Source organism: Salmo salar, chromosome 01, assembly GCF_965601325.2.
Source record: "Salmo salar chromosome 01, fSalSal1, whole genome shotgun sequence".
NCBI classification, from domain to species: Eukaryota; Metazoa; Chordata; class Actinopteri; order Salmoniformes; family Salmonidae; genus Salmo; species Salmo salar.
The window spans coordinates 182,651,026-182,669,785 of record NC_138291.1 but is presented as its reverse complement, the minus strand read 5'-3'; positions in this window follow the sequence as shown (position 1 = coordinate 182,669,785).

Sequence of the window (18,760 nt, the reverse complement as noted above, 5' to 3'; positions counted from 1 at the left end):
TACCACTACTCTACCACTACTCTACCACTACACTACCACTACTCTACCACTACTCTACTCTACCACTACTCTACCACTACACTACTCTACTACTACTCTACCACTACTCTACCACTACTCTACCACTACACTACTCTACCACTACTCTACCACTTCTCCACTCTACCACTACTCTACTCTACCACTACTCTACCACTACTCTACCACTACACTACTCTACCACTACTCTACCAATACTCTACTCTACCACTACTCTACTCTACCACTACTCTACCACTACTCTACCACTACTCTACCACTACACTACTCTACTCTACCACTACTCTACCACTACTCTACTCTACCACTACACTACCACTACACTACTCTACTCTACTCTACCACTACTCTACTACTACACTACCACTACTCTACTATTTCTCTACTCTACCACTACTCTACCACTACACTACCACTACTCTACTCTACCACTACTCTACCACTACACTACTCTACCACTACACTACCACCACACTACCACTACTCTACTCTACCACTACTCTACTCTACCACTACTCTACCACTACTCTACTCTACCACTACTCTACCACTACACTACTCTACCACTACACTACCACTACTACACTACCACTACTCTACTACTACTAAACTCTACCACTACTCTACCACTACTCTACCACTACTCTACTCTACCACTACTCTACCACTACTCTACCACTACTCTACCACTACACTACTCTACCACTACACTACTCTACCACTACTCTACTACTACTCTACCACTACTCTACCACTACTCTACTCTACCACTACTCTACTCTAACACTACTCTACCACTACTCTACTCTACTACTACTCTACACTACTACTACTCTACTCTACTACTACTCTACCACTACTCTACCACTACTCTACTCTACCACTACTCTACTCTACCACTACTCTACCACTACTCTACCACTACTCTACCTCTACACTACCACTACACAACTTGACCACTACTCTACTCTACCACTACTCTACCACTACTCTACCACTCCTCTACCACTACTCTACTCTACCACTACTCTACCACTACTCAACTCTACCACTACTCTACTCTACCACTACTCTACCACTACTCTACCACTACTCTAACACTACTCTACTCTACCACTACTCTACTCTACCACTACTCTACTCTACCACTACTCTACCACTACTCTACTCTACCAATACTCTACCACTACTCTACTCTACCACTACTCTACCACTACTCTACTCTACCACTACTCTACTCTACCACTACTCTACTCTACCACTACACGACTCTACACTACTCTACTATTTCTCTACTCTACCACTACTCTACCACTACACTACCACTACTCTACTCTACCACTACTCTACCACTACACTACTCTACCACTACACTACCACCACACTACCACTACTCTACTCTACCACTACTCTACTCTACCACTACTCTACCACTACTCTACTCTACCACTACTCTACCACTACACTACTCTACCACTACACTACCACTACTACACTACCACTACTCTACTACTACTCTACTCTACCACTACTCTACCACTACTCTACCACTACTCTACTCTACCACTACTCTACCACTACTCTACCACTACTCTACCACTACACTACTCTACCACTACACTACTCTACCACTACTCTACTACTACTCTACCACTACTCTACCACTACTCTACTCTACCACTACTCTACTCTAACACTACTCTACCACTACTCTACTCTACTACTACTCCACACTACTACTACTCTACTCTACTACTACTCTACCACTACTCTACCACTACTCTACTCTACCACTACTCTACTCTACCACTACTCTACCACTACTCTACCACTACTCTACCTCTACACTACCACTACACAACTTGACCACCCTACTCTACTACTCACCACTACTCTACCACTACTCTACCACTCCTCTACCACTACTCTACTCTACCACTACTCTACCACTACTCAACTCTACCACTACTCTACTCTACCACTACTCTACCACTACTCTACCACTACTCTAACACTACTCTACTCTACCACTACTCTACTCTACCACTACTCTACTCTACCACTACTCTACCACTACTCTACTCTACCAATACTCTACCACTACTCTACTCTACCACTACTCTACCACTACTCTACTCTACCACTACTCTACTCTACCACTACTCTACTCTACCACTACACGACTCTACACTACTCTACTCTACCACTACTCTACCACTACTCTACTCTACCACTACCTCTACTCTACCACTACTCTACCACTACACTACTCTACCACTACTCTACCACTACACTACTCTACCACTGCTCTACCACTACTCTACTCTACCACTACTCTACTCTACCACTACTCTACCACTACTATACCACTACTCTACTCTACCACTACTCTACTCTTCCACTACACTACTCTACCACTACTCTACCAATACACTACCACTACTCTACCACTACACTACCACTACTCTACCACTACAATAACACAACTCTACTATACCACTACTCTACCACCACTCTACCACTACTCTACTCTACCACTACTCTACTACTACTCTACTCTACCACTACTCTACCACTACACTACTCTACCACTACACTACTCTACCACTACTCTACCACTACTCTACCACTACTCTAATCTACCACTACTCTAATCTACCACTACTCTACTCTACCACTACTCTACCACTACTCTACTCTACCAATACTCTACTCTATACCACTACTCTACTCTACCACTACACTACTCTACCACTACACTACTCTACCATTACTCTACCACTACTCTACTCTACCACTACTCTACATATACTCTACTCTACAAATACTCTACCACTACTCTACTCTACCACTACTCTACCACTACACTACTCTACTACTACTCTACCACTACTCTACTCTACCACTACTCTACTACTACTCTACTCTACCACTACTCTACTCTACCACTACTCTACCACTACTCTACCACTACTCTACCTACTACTCTACTCTACCACTACACTACTCTACCACTACTCTACCACTACTCTACTCTACCACTACTCTACCACTACTCTACCACTACTCTACTCTACCACTACTCTACTACTACTCTACCACTACTCTACCACTACACTACTCTACCACTACTCTACCACTACTCTACTCTACCACTACTCTACTCTACCACTACTCTACTCTACCACTACTCTACCACTACTCTACTCTACCAATACTCTACCACTACTCTAATCTACCACTACTCTACCACTACTCTACTCTACCACTACTCTACTCTACCACTACTCTACTCTACCACTACACGACTCTACCACTACTCTAACTCTACCACTACTCTACCACTACTCTACTCTACCACTACTCTACTCTACCACTACTCTACCACTACACTACTCTACCACTACTCTACCACTACACTACTCTACCACTACTCTACCACTACTCTACTCTAACACTACTCTACCACTACTCTACTCTACCACTACTCTACCACTACTCTACTACTACTCTACCACTACTCTACTCTACCACTACGTTCTACTCTACCACTACTCTACCACTACTCTAACACTACTCTACAACTACTCTACCACTACTCTACTCTACCACTACACTGCTCTACCACTACTCTACCACTACTCTACTCTACCACTACTCTACCACTTCTCTACCACTACTCTACTCTACCACTACTCTACTCTACCACTACTCTACTACTACTCTACCACTACTGTACCACTACTCTACCACTACTCTACTCTACCACCACTCTACTCTACCACTACACTACTCTACCACTACTCTACCACTACTCTACCACTACACTACCACTACTCTACCACTACTCTACTCTACCACTACTCTACCACTACACTACTCTACTACTACTCTACCACTACTCTACCACTACTCTACCACTACACTACTCTACCACTTCTCCACTCTACCACTACTCTACTCTACCACTACTCTACCACTACTCTACCACTACACTACTCTACCACTACTCTACCAATACTCTACTCTACCACTACTCTACTTTCCCACTACTCTACTACTACTCTACTCTACCACTATTCTACCACTACTCTACAACTACTCTACCACTACTCTACCACTACTCTACCACTACACTACTCTACCACTACTCTACTCTAGTACTACTCTACCACTACTCTACCACTACTCTACTCTACCACTACTCTACTCAACCACTACTCTACCACTACTCTACTCTACTACTACTCTACTCTACCACTACTCTACCACTACTCTACTCTACCACTACTCTACCACTACTCTACCACTACTCTACTCTACCACTACACTACTCTACCACTACTCTACCACTACTCTACCACTATACTACTCTACCACTACTCTACCACTACTCTACCACTACACTACTCTACCACTACACTACTCTACTACTACTCTACCACTACTCTACCACTACTCTACCACTGCTCTACTCAACCACTACTCTACCACTACTCTACTCTACTACTACTCTACTCTACCACTACTCTACTCTACCACTACTCTACCACTACTCTACTCTACCACTACTCTACTACTACTCTACTCTACTACTACTCTACCACTACTCTACCACTACTCTACTCTACCACTACTCTACTCTACCACTACTCTACCACTACTCTACTACTACTCTACCACTACTCTACCACTACTCTACCACTACTCTACTCTACGACTACACTACTCTACCACTACTCTACTCTACCACTACTCTACTCTACCACTACTCTACCACTACTCTACCACTACTCTACTCTACCACTACTCTACTCTTCCACTACACTACTCTACCACTACTCTACCAATACACTACCACTACTCTACCACTACACTACCACTACTCTACCACTACAATAACACAACTCTACTCTACCACTACTCTACCACTACTCTACCACTACTCTACTCTACCACTACTCTACTACTACTCTACTCTACCACTACTCTACCACTACACTACTCTACCACTACACTACTCTACCACTACTCTACCACTACTCTAATCTACCACTACTCTAATCTACCACTACTCTACTCTACCACTACTCTACCACTACTCTACTCTACCACTACTCTGATCTACCACTACTCTACTCTACCACTACACTACTCTACCACTACTCTACCACTACTCTACTCTACCACTACTCTACCAATACTCTACTCTACCACTACTCTACCACTACACTACTCTACCACTACTCTACCACTACACTACTCTACTACTACTCTACCACTACTCTACTCTACCACTACTCTACTACTACTCTACTCTACCACTACTCTACTCTACCACTACTCTACCACTACTCTACCACTACTCTACTCTACCACTACACTACTCTACCACTACTCTACCACTACTCTACTCTACCACTACTCTACCACTACTCTACCACTACTCTACTCTACCACTACTCTACTACTACTCTACCACTACTCTACCACTACACTACTCTACCACTACTCTACCACTACTCTACTCTACCACTACTCTACTCTACCACTACTCTACTCTACCACTACTCTACCACTACTCTACTCTACCAATACTCTACCACTACTCTACTCTACCACTACTCTACCACTACTCTACTCTACCAATACTCTACTCTACCACTACTCTACTCTACCACTACAAGACTCTACCACTACTCTACTCTACCACTACTCTACGACTACTCTACTCTACCATTACTCTACTCTACCACTACTCTACCACTACTCTACCACTACACTACTCTACCACTACTCTACCACTACTCTACTCTAACACTACTCTACCACTACTCTACTCTACCACTACTCTACCACTACTCTACCACTACTCTACCACTACTCTACTCTACCACTACTCTACCACTACTCTACTCTACCACTACTCTACCACTACTCTACTACTACTCTACCACTACTCTACTCTACCACTACACTGCTCTACCACTACTCTACCACTACTCTACTCTACCACTACTCTACCACTTCTCTACCACTACTCTACTCTACCACTACTCTACTCTGCCACTACTCTACTACTACTCTACCACTACTGTACCACTACTCTACCACTACTCTACTCTACCACTACTCTACTCTACCACTACACTACTCTACCACTACTCTACCACTACTCTACCACTACACTACCACTACTCTACCACTACTCTACTCTACCACTACTCTACCACTACACTACTCTACTACTACTCTACCACTACTCTACCACTACTCTACCACCACACTACTCTACCACTACTCTACCACTTCTCCACTCTACCACTACTCTACTCTACCACTACTCTACCACTACTCTACCACTACACTACCACTACTCTACCAATACTCTACTCTACCACTACTCTACTTTCCCACTACTCTACTACTACTCTACTCTACCACTATTCTACCACTACTCTACAACTACTCTACCACTACTCTACCACTACACTACTCTACCACTACACTACTCTACTACTACTCTACCACTACTCTACCACTACTCTACCACTACTCTACTCTACCACTACTCTACTCAACCACTACTCTACCACTACTCTACACTACTACTACTCTACTCTACCACTACTCTACCACTACTCTACCACTACTCTACACTACCACTACTCTACCACTACTCTACCACTACTCTACTCTACCACTACACTACTCTACCACTACTCTACCACTACTCTACCACTATACTACTCTACCACTACTCTACCACTACTCTACCACTACACTACTCTACCACTACACTACTCTACTACTACTCTACTCAACCACTACTCTACCACTACTCTACTCTACTACTACTCTACTCTACCACTACTCTACTCTACCACTACTCTACCACTACTCTACTCTACCACTACTCTACTACTACTCTACTCTACTACTACTCTACCACTACTCTACCACTACTCTACTCTACCACTACTCTACTCTACCACTACTCTACTCTACCACTACTCTACCACTACTCTACTACTACTCTACCACTACTCTACTACTACTCTACCACTACTCTACCACTACTCTACCACTACTCTACTCTACCACTACAATACTCTACCACTACTCTACCACTACTCTACCACTACTCTACTCTACCACTACTCTACTCTTCCACTACACTACTCTACCACTACTCTACCAATACACTACCACTACTCTACCACTACACTACCACTACTCTACCACTACAATAACACAACTCTACTCTACCACTACTCTACCACTACTCTACCACTACTCTACTCTACCACTACTCTAATACTACTCTACTCTACCACTACTCTACCACTACACTACTCTACCACTACACTACTCTACCACTACTCTACCACTACTCTAATCTACCACTACTCTAATCTACCACTACTCTACTCTACCACTACTCTACCACTACTCTACCACTACTCTACTCTACCACTACACTACTCTACCACTACTCTACCACTACTCTACTCTACCACTACTCTACCACTACTCTACCACTACTCTACTCTACCACTACTCTACTACTACTCTACCACTACTCTACCACTACACTACTCTACCACTACTCTACCACTACTCTACTCTACCACTACTCTACTCTACCACTACTCTACTCTACCACTACTCTACCACTACTCTACTCTACCAATACTCTACCACTACTCTACTCTACCACTACTCTACCACTACTCTACTCTACCACTACTCTACTCTACCACTACACGACTCTACCACTACTCTACTCTACCACTACTCTACCACTACTCTACTCTACCACTACTCTACTCTACCACTACTCTACCACTACACTACTCTACCACTACTCTACCACTACACTACTCTACCACTACTCTACCACTACTCTACTCTAACACTACTCTACCACTACTCTACTCTACCACTACTCTACCACTACTCTACCACTACTCTACTCTACCACTACTCTACCACTACTCTACTCTACCACTACTCTACCACTACTCTACCACTACTCTACTCTACCACTACTCTACTCTACCACTACTCTACCACTACTCTAACACTACTCTACCACTACTCTACCACTACACTACTCTACCACTACTCTACCACTACTCTACTCTAACACTACTCTACCACTACTCTACTCTACCACTACTCTACCACTACTCTACCACTACTCTACCACTACTCTACTCTACCACTACTCTACCACTACTCTACTCTACCACTACTCTACCACTACTCTACTACTACTCTACCACTACTCTACTCTACCACTACTCTACCACTACTCTAACACTACTCTACCACTACTCTACCACTACTCTACTCTACCACTACACTGCTCTACCACTACTCTACCACTACTCTACTCTACCACTACTCTACCACTTCTCTACCACTACTCTACTCTACCACTACTCTACTCTACCACTACTCTACTACTACTCTACCACTACTGTACCACTACTCTACCACTACTCTACTCTACCACTACTCTACTCTACCACTACACTACTCTACCACTACTCTACCACTACTCTACCACTACACTACCACTACTCTACTCTACCACTACTCTACCACTACACTACTCTACTACTACTCTACCACTACTCTACCACTACTCTACTCTAACACTACTCTACCACTACTCTACTCTACCACTACTCTACCACTACTCTACCACTACTCTACTCTACCAATACTCTACCACTACTCTACTCTACCACTACTCTACCACTACTCTACTCTACCACTACTCTACTCTACCACTACACGACTCTACCACTACTCTACTCTACCACTACTCTACCACTACTCTACTCTACCACTACTCTACTCTACCACTACTCTACCACTACACTACTCTACCACTACTCTACCACTACACTACTCTACCACTACTCTACCACTACTCTACTCTAACACTACTCTACCACTACTCTACTCTACCACTACTCTACCACTACTCTACCACTACTCTACTCTACCACTACTCTACCACTACTCTACTCTACCACTACTCTACCACTACTCTACCACTACTCTACTCTACCACTACTCTACTCTACCACTACTCTACCACTACTCTAACACTACTCTACCACTACTCTACCACTACACTACTCTACCACTACTCTACCACTACTCTACTCTAACACTACTCTACCACTACTCTACTCTACCACTACTCTACCACTACTCTACCACTACTCTACCACTACTCTACTCTACCACTACTCTACCACTACTCTACTCTACCACTACTCTACCACTACTCTACTACTACTCTACCACTACTCTACTCTACCACTACTCTACCACTACTCTAACACTACTCTACCACTACTCTACCACTACTCTACTCTACCACTACACTGCTCTACCACTACTCTACCACTACTCTACTCTACCACTACTCTACCACTTCTCTACCACTACTCTACTCTACCACTACTCTACTCTACCACTACTCTACTACTACTCTACCACTACTGTACCACTACTCTACCACTACTCTACTCTACCACTACTCTACTCTACCACTACACTACTCTACCACTACTCTACCACTACTCTACCACTACACTACCACTACTCTACTCTACCACTACTCTACCACTACACTACTCTACTACTACTCTACCACTACTCTACCACTACTCTACTCTAACACTACTCTACCACTACTCTACTCTACCACTACTCTACCACTACTCTACCACTACTCTACTCTACCACTACTCTACCACTACTCTACTCTACCACTACTCTACCACTACTCTACTACTACTCTACCACTACTCTACTCTACCACTACTCTACTCTACCACTACTCTACCACTACTCTAACACTACTCTACCACTACTCTACCACTACACTACTCTACCACTACTCTAATCTAACACTACTCTACCACTACTCTACTCTACCACTACTCTACCACTACTCTACCACTACTCTACCACTACTCTACTCTACCACTACTCTACCACTACTCTACTCTACCACTACTCTACCACTACCCTACTACTACTCTACCACTACTCTACTCTACCACTACTCTACTCTACCACTACTCTACCACTACTCTAACACTACTCTAACACTACTCTACCACTACTCTACTCTACCACTACACTGCTCTACCACTACTCTACCACTACTCTACTCTACCACTACTCTACCAATACACTACCACTACTCTACCACTACACTACCACTACTCTACCACTACAATAACACAACTCTACTCTACCACTACTCTACCACTACTCTACCACTACTCTACTCTACCACTACTCTAATACTACTCTACTCTACCACTACTCTACCACTACACTACTCTACCACTACACTACTCTACCACTACTCTACCACTACTCTAATCTACCACTACTCTAATCTACCACTACTCTACTCTACCACTACTCTACCACTACTCTACTCTACCACTACTCTACTCTACCACTACTCTACTCTACCACTACACTACTCTACCACTACACTACTCTACCACTACTCTACCACTACTCTACTCTACCACTACTCTACCAATACTCTACTCTACCACTACTCTACCACTACACTACTCTACCACTACTCTACCACTACACTACTCTACTACTACTCTACCACTACTCTACTCTACCACTACTCTACTACTACTCTACTCTACCACTACTCTAATCTACCACTACTCTACCACTACTCTACCACTACTCTACTCTACCACTACACTACTCTACCACTACTCTACCACTACTCTACTCTACCACTACTCTACTCTACCACTACTCTACCACTACTCTACCACTACTCTACTCTACCACTACTCTACTACTACTCTACCACTACTCTACCACTACACTACTCTACCACTACTCTACCACTACTCTACTCTACCACTACTCTACTCTACCACTACTCTACCACTACTCTACTCTACCAATACTCTACCACTACTCTACTCTACCACTACTCTACCACTACTCTACTCTACCACTACTCTACTCTACCACTACACGACTCTACCACTACTCTACTCTACCACTACTCTACCACTACTCTACTCTACCACTACTCTACTCTACCACTACTCTACCACTACACTACTCTACCACTACTCTACCACTACACTACTCTACCACTACTCTACCACTACTCTACTCTAACACTACTCTACCACTACTCTACTCTACCACTACTCTACCACTACTCTACCACTACTCTACTCTACCACTACTCTACCACTACTCTACTCTACCACTACTCTACCACTACTCTACCACTACTCTACTCTACCACTACTCTACTCTACCACTACTCTACCACTACTCTAACACTACTCTACCACTACTCTACCACTACACTACTCTACCACTACTCTACCACTACTCTACTCTAACACTACTCTACCACTACTCTACTCTACCACTACTCTACCACTACTCTACCACTACTCTACTCTACCACTACTCTACCACTACTCTACTCTACCACTACTCTACCACTACTCTACTACTACTCTACCACTACTCTACTCTACCACTACTCTACTCTACCACTACTCTACCACTACTCTAACACTACTCTACCACTACTCTACCACTACTCTACTCTACCACTACACTGCTCTACCACTACTCTACCACTACTCTACTCTACCACTACTCTACCACTTCTCTACCACTACTCTACTCTACCACTACTCTACTCTACCACTACTCTACTACTACTCTACCACTACTGTACCACTACTCTACCACTACTCTACTCTACCACTACTCTACTCTACCACTACACTACTCTACCACTACTCTACCACTACTCTACCACTACACTACCACTACTCTACTCTACCACTACTCTACCACTACACTACTCTACTACTACTCTACCACTACTCTACCACTACTCTACTCTAACACTACTCTACCACTACTCTACTCTACCACTACTCTACCACTACTCTACCACTACTCTACTCTACCACTACTCTACCACTACTCTACTCTACCACTACTCTACCACTACTCTACTACTACTCTACCACTACTCTACTCTACCACTACTCTACTCTACCACTACTCTACCACTACTCTAACACTACTCTACCACTACTCTACCACTACACTACTCTACCACTACTCTAATCTAACACTACTCTACCACTACTCTACTCTACCACTACTCTACCACTACTCTACCACTACTCTACCACTACTCTACTCTACCACTACTCTACCACTACTCTACTCTACCACTACTCTACCACTACCCTACTACTACTCTACCACTACTCTACTCTACCACTACTCTACTCTACCACTACTCTACCACTACTCTAACACTACTCTACCACTACTCTACCACTACTCTACTCTACCACTACACTGCTCTACCACTACTCTACCACTACTCTACTCTACCACTACTCTACCACTTCTCTACCACTACTCTACTCTACCACTACTCTACTCTACCACTACTCTACTACTACTCTACCACTACTGTACCACTACTCTACCACTACTCTACTCTACCACTACTCTACTCTACCACTACACTACTCTACCACTACTCTACCACTACTCTACCACTACACTACCACTACTCTACTCTACCACTACTCTACCACTACACTACTCTACTACTACTCTACCACTACTCTACCACTACTCTACCACTACACTACTCTACCACTACTCTACCACTTCTCCACTCTACCACTACTCTACTCTACCACTACTCTACCACTACTCTACCACTACACTACTCTACCACTACTCTACCAATACTCTACTCTACCACTACTCTACTCTACCACTACTCTACCACTACTCTACCACTACTCTACTCTACTACTACACTACTCTACCACTACTCTACCACTACTCTACCACTACACTACTCTACTCTACCACTACTCTACCACTACTCTACTCTACCACTACACTACCACTACACTACTCTACTCTACCACTACTCTACTACTACACTACCACTACTCTACTATTTCTCTACTCTACCACTACTCTACCACTACACTACCACTACTCTACTCTACCACTACTCTACCACTACACTACTCTACCACTACACTACCACCACACTACCACTACTCTACTCTACCACTACTATACTCTACCACTACTCTTCCACTACTCTACTCTACCACTACTCTACCACTACTCTACCACTACACTACTCTACCACTACACTACCACTACTCTACTACTACACTACCACTACTCTACTACTACTCTACTCTACCACTACTCTACCACTACTCTACCACTACTCTACTCTACCACTACTCTACCACTACTCTACCACTACTCTACCACTACCACTACACTACTCTACCACTACTCTACTACTACTCTACCACTACTCTACCACTACTCTACTCTAACACTACTCTACCACTACTCTACTCTACTCTACTACTACTCTACTCTACTACTACTCTACCGCTACTCTACTCTACCACTACTCTACTCTACCACTACTCTACCACTACTCTACCACTACTCTACCTCTACACTACCACTACACAACTTGACCACTACTCTACTCTACCACTACTCTACCACTACTCTACCACTCCTCTACCACTACTCTACTCTACCACTACACTACTCTACCACTACTCAACTCTACCACTACTCTACCACTACTCTACCACTACACTACTCTACCAATTCACTACCACAACACTAACACTACTCTACTCTACCACTACTCTACCACTACACTACTCTACCACTACTCTACCACTACTCTACCACTACTCTACCAGTACTCTACTCTACCACTACTCTACCACTACTCTACCACTACACTACCACTACTCTACCACTACTCTACCACTACACTACTCTACCACTACTCTACCACTACTCTACTACTTCACTACTACTCTACTACTACACTACCACTATTCTACTACTACCCTACTACTCTACTTCTACCACTATACTGAAACTACACTACTACTCTACTACTACACTACCACTATACTACTACTACACTACTACTCTACTACAACACTACCACTATACTACTACTACACAACTACTCTACTACTACACTACCACAATACTACTACTACACTACTACCCTACTACTACACTACCACTATACTACTACTACCCTACTACTCTACCACTACTCTACCACTACTCTACCACTACACTAATCTACCACTACTCTACCACTACTCTACTCTAACACTACTCTACCACTACTCTACTCTACCACTACTCTACCACTACTCTACCACTACTCTACCACTACACTACCACTACTCTACTCTACCACTACTCTACCACTACACTACTCTACCACTACACTACCACCACACTACCACTACTCTACTCTACCACTACTCTACTCTACCACTACTCTTCCACTACTCTACTCTACCACTACTCTACCACTACTCTACCACTACACTACTCTACCACTACACTACCACTACTCTACTACTACACTACCACTACTCTACTACTACTCTACTCTACCACTACTCTACCACTACTCTACCACTACTCTACTCTACCACTACTCTACCACTACTCTACCACTACCACTACACTACTCTACCACTACTCTACTACTACTCTACCACTACTCTACCACTACTCTACTCTAACACTACTCTACCACTACTCTACTCTACTCTACTACTACTACTCTACTCTACTACTACTCTACCACTACTCTACTCTACCACTACTCTACTCTACCACTACTCTACCACTACTCTACCACTACTCTACCTCTACACTACCACTACACAACTTGACCACTACTCTACTCTACCACTACTCTACCACTCCTCTACTCTACCACTACACTACTCTACCACTACTCAACTCTACCACTACTCTACTCTACCACTACTCTACCACTACTCTACCACTACACTACTCTACCACTACACTACCACAACACTAACACTACTCTACTCTACCACTACTCTACCACTACACTACTCTACCATTACTCTACCACTACTCTACCACTACTCTACCAGTACTCTACTCTACCACTACTCTACCACTACTCTACCACTACACTACCACTACTCTACCACTACTCTACCACTACACTACTCTACCACTACTCTACCACTACTCTACTACTTCACTACTACTCTACTACTACACTACCACTATTCTACTACTACCCTACTACTCTACTTCTACCACTATACTGAAACTACACTACTACTCTACTACTACACTACCACTATACTACTACTACACTACTACTCTACTACAACACTACCACTATACTACTACTACACAACTACTCTACTACTACACTACCACTATACTACTACTACACTACTACACTACTACTACACTACCACTATACTACTACTACCCTACTACTCTACTACTACACTACATCTATACTACTACTACACTACTACTCTACTACTACTCCCCACTACTCTACTCTACCACTACACTACTCTACCACTACTCTACCACTACCCTACTCTACCACTACTCTACCACTACTCTACTCTACCACTACACTACTCTACCACTACTCTACCACTACAACTCTACCACTACAAATCTCTACCACTACTCTACCACTACTCTACCACTACACTACTCTACCACTACTCTACTCTACCACTATTCTACCACTGCTTTACAACTACTCTACTCTACCACTACTCTACTCTACCACTACTCTACTCTACCACTACTCTACCACTAATCTACTCTACCACTACTCTACCACTACTCTACCACTACTCTACCACTACACTACCACTACTCTACCAATACACTACCACTACACAACTCTACCACTACTCTACTCTACCACTACTCTACCACTACTCTACCACTACTCTACTCTACCACTACTCTACCACTACTCTACCACTACTCTACCACTACACTACTCTACCACTACACTACTCTACTACTGCTCTACCACTACTCTACCACTACTCTACTCTACCACTACTCTACTCAACCACTACTCTACCACTACTCTACTCTACTACTACTCTACTCTACCACTACTCTACTCTACCACTACTCTACCACTACTCTACTCTACCACTACTCTACTACTACTCTACTCTACTACTACTCTACCACTACTCTACCACTACTCTACTCTACCACTACTCTACCACTACACTACCACTACTCTACCAATACACTACCACTACACAACTCTACCACTACTCTACTCTACCACTACTCTACCACTACTCTACCACTACTCTACTCTACCACTACTCTACCACTACTCTACCACTACTCTACCACTACACTACTCTACCACTACACTACTCTACCACTACTCTACTACTGCTCTACCACTACTCTACCACTACTCTACCACTACTCTACTCTACCACTACTCTACTCAACCACTACTCTACCACTACTCTACTCTACTACTACTCTACTCTACCACTACTCTACTCTACCACTACTCTACCACTACTCTACTCTACCACTACTCTACTACTACTCTACCACTACTATACCACTACTCTACTCTACCACTACTCTACTCTACCACTACTCTACCACTACTCTACTCTACCACTACTCTACTACTACTCTACCACTACTCTACTACTACTCTACCACTACTCTACCACTACTCTACCACTACTGTACTCTACCACTACACTACTCTACCACTACTCTACTCTAACACTACTCTACCACTACTCTACCACTACTCTACTCTACCACTACTCTACCACTACTCTACCACTACTCTACCACTACAATAACACTACTCTACTCTACCACTACTCTACCACTACTCTACCACTACTCTACCACTACAATAACACTACTCTACTCTACCACTACTCTACCACTACTCTACCACTACTCTACTCTACCACTACTCTACTACTACTCTACTCTAACACTACTCTACCACTACTCTACCACTACTCTACCACGACTCTAATCTACCACTACTCTACTCTACCACTACTCTACTCTACCACTACTCTACCACTACTCTACTCTACCACTACTCTACTCTACCACTACTCTACTCTACCACTACTCTACCACTACTCTACTCTACCACTACTCTACCACTACTCTACTCTACCACTACACTACTCTACCACTACTCTACCACTACACTACTCTACTACTACTCTACCACTACTCTACTCTACCACTACTCTACCACTACTCTACTCTACCACTACTCTACTACTACTCTACTCTACCACTACTCTACCACTACTCTACTCTACCACTACACTACTCTACCACTACTCTACTCTACCACTACTCTACCACTACTCTACCACTACTCTACTCTACCACTACACTACTCTACCACTACTCTACCACTTCTCTACCACTAATCTACTCTACCACTACACTACTCTACCACTACTCTACTCTACCACTACTCTACCACTACTCTACCACTACTCTACTCTACCACTACTCTACCACTACTCTACCGCTACTCTACCGCTACTCTACCACTACTCTACCACTACAATAACACTACTCTACTCTACCACTACTCTACCACTACTCTACCACTACTCTACTCTACCACTACTCTACTACTACTCTACTCTACCACTACTCTACCACTACACTACTCTACCACTACTCTACCACTACTCTACCACGACTCTAATCTACCACTACTCTAATCTACCACTACTCTACTCTACCACTACTCTACCACTACTCTACTCTACCACTACTCTACTCTACCACTACTCTACTATACCACTACACTACTCTACCACTACACTACTCTACCACTACACTACTCTACCACTACTCTACCACTACTCTACCACTACTCTACTCTACCACTACTCTACTCTACCACTACTCTACCACTACACTACTCTACCACTACTCTACCACTACTCTACCACTACTCTACTCTACCACTACTCTACTACTACTCTACTCTACCACTACTCTACCACTACTCTACTCTACCACTACTCTACCACTACTCTACTCTACCACTACTCTACCACTACTCTACCACTACTCTACCACTACTCTACTCTACCACTACACTACTCTACCACTACTCTACCACTACTCTACTCTACCACTACTCTACCACTACTCTACCACTACTCTACTCTACCACTACTCTACTACTACTCTACCACTACTCTACCACTACACTACTCTACCACTACTCTACCACTACTTTACTCTACCACTACTCTACTCTACCACTACTCTACTCTACCACTACTCTACCACTACTCTACTCTACCAATACTCTACCACTACTCTACTCTACCACTACTCTACCACTACTCTACTCTACCACTACTCTACTCTACCACTACTCTACCACTACTCTACTCTACCACTACTCTACTCTACCACTACTCTACCACTACACTACTCTACCACTACTCTACCACTACACTACTCTACCACTACTCTACCACTACACTACCACTACACAACTTGACCACTAATCTACTCTACCACTACTCTACCACTACTCTACCACTCCTCTACCACTACTCTACTCTACCACTACACTACTCTACCACTACTCAACTCTACCACTACTCTACTCTACCACTACTCTACCACTACACTACTCTACCACTACACTACCACAACACTAACACTACTCTACTCTACCACTACTCTAACACTACACTAC